At 38.1% G+C, this 4,789-nt stretch overlaps 1 long non-coding RNA gene across 2 annotated transcripts; it reads left to right on the plus strand.

Annotated features, from left to right (window-relative positions):
• The first annotated feature begins 216 nt into the window (after window positions 1-216).
• LOC119270986 lies at window positions 217-2,259 on the plus strand. 2 transcript variants are annotated; one of them, XR_005134400.1, is made up of 3 exons: window positions 217-753; window positions 1,594-1,719; window positions 2,156-2,259. It is a non-coding gene; the product is annotated as an uncharacterized LOC119270986 (long non-coding RNA). The 2 variants fall into 2 exon arrangements; XR_005134407.1 differs by having other exon boundaries at window positions 1,601-1,719.
• Window positions 2,260-4,789: the final 2,530 nt, after the last annotated feature.

Below are 4,789 nucleotides of genomic sequence, written 5' to 3' on the forward strand. Positions count from 1 at the left end.
TGTGCGAGGTCACTATTGACAAGTCATTGTAGTGCTACTACTGCATTAATCTTAGCTGTGAAGCTATGGTCTGTTCTTTGGTACAACAATGAAATGTTAATATGTTATTCTCCTTTTATGCTTTGTGTCAGTGCACTGTGGTATGACGCCAACACTTATTTGGCACCTACATTGCATCGACAATTTGTCAGCTTACCGTTTGTACCATCTAGAATTTTCACGCTTTACACCTGCAGCTATATCGCTATACTATAAATATGTTTAGATGTCTAAAATGGTCTTGGTACTGAACCTGACTGATAATGTATTTGGTGTATCTTTTCTGTAGAATTAGTACCAGAGTTCTATTTGTATTATTAATTGTGTAGAGCTGATAATTAGACCATAGAGTCGCTGTTGATTTGGTTTATTCCTTGGCAGATCATTTAAGTACTTTATCTTATTACAAAAACTGAACGAAAATATAGCAGCAATACATTTCATGACATAGTGTTATCCGTGCAAGAAAATTGCTTGATTGATTATTAATAAATGTAAGCAATCTATCATGTAGGTTTTGTTCGATCCTACACTTAAAGAAAATCATACTAAAGATCTGAGCTTAAGTGTTCCAACAGCTGAAGCACCAGCTCAAGATGAAGGGAATCTCTTAATATGATTGTAGATCCATTCCCGTAAAGTGCAGTTAGAATATGGAATCCACCTCGAACTCGGTTTAAAAAACAGAAAGCATATGGAATTTTGCTCTATCAGGTAGCAATTTGGTTGTTCAATCCATCCATAGTTACATTTGAAGATATATTGTTGAATTTCCTTATTTTGTGAATACAAGTCTGAACTTTTAGGACATCTGGCACATGAGTTTGAACCATCCAATTATAGTGCTACTAATTTTGGGTCACTACATCATGCAATACTATGGATGCTGTTTAACATGGCAAAGTTGGATTTTTTTATTCTTTTTTCAGATTAGAATCACTTTAGCAATGCCATATAGATAATACAAGATGTGGCAAAGTGTTGCATTCAATAGAGATTACAGTGATAAATTGGTGAAATTAGTTTGCTCTCTGATCTCTGTTAGCTTTAACTCGCTAGGAAGCCATGTAGTCCTATTTTTAGTACTAGGAGGAGAACGTATATTAAATATATGCCATCCAGGGAATTGATCTCTGTTGTGCTGGGGCAAACTAAGCAAGAGCAAGCACTTACTCAAGGCAAGGAGCAGTGCTCGTACTTGCTCATGGTTGAGGTAGATTCAGGTTAAATTTTATGTGTTGATTCCCTTCTCTTTCACATGTCTAGGTCTTTGTGCCTGATCAAGCTGTTCTTTGACAAGTATTATCTTTGAGTGATGCCATGTTGGTAATAAAATACTATATAACTCACATTTCTTATATGTTCCTTTTTCATTTTTGTCCTTTCATTTGAAAGCTCATATGGTCAATTTTGGAGGCGACTACATGTATATACTGCTGATGTTACATGTAAACAAATTCGATGCTTTCATGCATATGACCGTGCACATCACCGAACCCTTTCCATTCTATTGCAAGGTCAAATAGTTTTTCGTGTTCTAACTCTTTGGGATAGTCTGCAGTTATTTGGTTCATCGTCGCGCCTCAAGTTTCCAACAGCGTCGTGGCTGTACACCGTCGACTTCGCCGGAAATCCTTCTGCACATACTCTACTGTCCGCCGAAACTTTGTCTGACCTGAGGTACATACTACAGTGTCATCAATTTGTATCTGTCATCAACTACTTACTTCTTAAGTATGTATGTCGTCAACTATACTACTTATTAAAAGGGAGAAATAGATGATATGTTAGAGATAGATGAAACAATAGCCCTGTGAAACAGAGGATTCTGCTTTCTATGTGAGTATCTTGGTGCATTCTTGTTTCTGTATAAAATGCAGAGGTCATGAACGACAACTGATCTTGGATTTGAGTTTCTTTTAATCTTTAAATGATGTACAGGGCCAACAAATTCAGTTATTTGGTTTTGTAACTTGTGGTGAAAAAAGAGGTGAGGTAGAGAGAGAGAGAGAGAGAGAGAGAGAGCAGAGAGAGATGTGCACATCGCCGAACCCTTTCTATTCTATTGCAAGGTCAAATAGTTTTTCGTGTTCTAACTCTCTGGAATAATCTGCAGTTATTTGGCTCATCTTCACGCCTCAAGTTTCCGACAGCGCCGTGGCTGTACACCGCCGACTTCGCCGGAAATCTGTCTGCACATACTCTACTATCCGCCGAAATTTCGTCTGACCTGAGGTACATACTACAGTGTCATCGATTTGTATCTGTCATCAACTACTTACTTCTTAAGTCTGTATAGCATCAACTATACTACTTATTAAAAGGGAGAAAGAGAGGATATGTTAGAGCTAGATGAAACAATAGTACTGTGAAAGAGAGGATTCTGCTCTCTATGTGAGTATCTTGGTGCATGCTTGTTTCTAAATAAAATGCAGAGATCATGAATGAATTAAAACATGCTCTCTGATGTTTTCAGTTAAAGTAGTATCAGTTGTATACTTGTATACACCCCATTTGAAAAATAGTATGTATATGCTCCTTGCAAACTACTACGTAAATCTAAACGTTTTACATAAGACTGTCCGTCTAGATACAATAACTAATTAGTATTTTAATAACTAGAATTGCATGGCTTGATCGCTCTGCTTGGGTCTTCTCTTATGTCTGAGTGCACCATGTGCGGTTTAAATAAGTCTTCTAACTGTTTGGGCTAATTTGCGTTCTGTTTTGATTTGAGCTGATGGGGATGAGATGTGACCCCGCTGCTGGGCGTCGCAAATGCCACTGCTCCAATGTGTGCCCCAGCTTCGGTGATGTACGGGCGAGGCAACACGATTTGGAGCAGTGACCCTCCTTCCAAGAAATCAAGTTTTTTCGTTCAGATTTTAGAGCTCGAGTTTCAACTTAGTTCAAGGATAGAAAAGCATAGTCCTTATGGATTCAACAAGGAAGACCATTAGCCGCCACCTTTTCAGAATTGGATGGTGTGGTGCACCTTCATCCTGCTGTCCAATTCCTTAGCTTATTTGCTTTAACTGTACTACAGTTATATAGCAGGATAAGGATCCAATCTTGTGATGCCTCTCCATTTGCACCATCGTCAAAAGTTGCACATGAGTTGATTCAGACTTTCAGAATTCATAGAACACCTAGAGTTAATCGGCCTGAAGGTATATCATATCCTAAGGGAAGGGGACCCGGTTCAGATTTGTCACTACTATGTGTTGTTGGATAGCCATGGTATGTATTAGTTTTGTTTTACCACAGTTTGATTCTTGGGAGTTGGGATATCAGGTGTATACATTACTTTTCTTATGAATTTGTTCTCTTTTAGTGCACTATCTATCTATCTAATCTATCTATCGAACTTTGCAAAGAAATAGATGGCGACGGCTCAGCGGCGTCGTGGTGAATGGCGAAGCTTCTCAAATGGACGGAAGAGAGGTGGTGACGCGCGGCTGGGAGACGTACATATTTAACGAAATACGATTCATAAGGTTTCATATTAACAAAAAATGATGGTCTTTGTAGAGTAATATGAACATTTTGTTGATTCCAGGACAACTTTATTCTCCAATACGAATCTGTAAGAAAAGATATGACATACATTTGTGCAAATTGATAATGTAAGCTCATCTCAAAACTTTATTCTTTTTTCAAGTTTGATTTACTTGGTCGTGCTAACTTCCATTCTGTCAAAACAGGCTTTTCTGTTGAAAAAACAGGATATGTAGGAAATGAAATGGTGTCTCATAATTCATTGGATGTAGACCAGTAGGGTCAATTACAAATTGTTGGCTGTAAATGACTTTCAGTTTCTAGCTTTCATAAAATTTAGACATGTACTCTTTAACAGTATGTTGTGGTTGATGATGGTCCTATGTGCTGGTTCAAATGATCATGTTGGATAATATTGCTTTTACTAGCAGTTGCAGTGCTCTTATTATTTTATTTCCACAAATATCACCATGTTTTGCTATTGATGTAATGCTATATTCCTTGACTGAAATCAAACCCTTTAGTTGCTACTGTGGTGCTTTTATTATTGTTATATTCCAGAAAGTTGCAGTTTATTTGCTCTAAAACTACTCCATGGATGATAGTTTATGCTGCTGATCACTGCACGATTCTAATCAAACGGTCTGTTGCAGTTTGATTATATGCATGGATGGCTCGATCTCACTGTCGTCCAAAGATCTTCTTATGGGTGTTGTGTGCATATATTCAATAATGGTTTAAGTTTCAATTAAAATCGTTAACTGGACTCCCATGATTGCGGTGGCGTATTATTCGGCAAAACGTGCTGCTTGGACGAAACAATTGATCAACTCTGACCGCAGCTGGTAGGGGGCACCAAACAGAGACTGCTTGCCCCGCCTCTCCCCCTCCCAGCCCCATGGGGAACTCTCCATTACGGCGCACCACGAGAGGAAGGGATAGGCCCATTTCGACATAGGAGGTAGACACGACGTGGCGGCGGCGCAGAGCACTTTGCCAAGGGAGACTTAAGAATGGATAACGATAAGGAAGATGAGTTCGTGCGTCCATATTTTAATAAAAGTTAACGTCAAGTGCTTTATTGGGCCAAGCCCAAATAGTTAAAAAAAAATCTTCCCAATTAAACAACCATACGTAAAAATTGCCTAACAAAGATGCTATAAAAATATCTGTAATTTTTTAACACAATAAAAATAGCTTTAAAATGTTCACGGTTTTACATATGTTCACACTATCTTTGTTTAAAAAAAAT

This window comes from Triticum dicoccoides, chromosome 1A (genome assembly GCF_002162155.2).
Source record: "Triticum dicoccoides isolate Atlit2015 ecotype Zavitan chromosome 1A, WEW_v2.0, whole genome shotgun sequence".
In the NCBI taxonomy this organism is placed as follows: Eukaryota; Viridiplantae; Streptophyta; class Magnoliopsida; order Poales; family Poaceae; genus Triticum; species Triticum dicoccoides.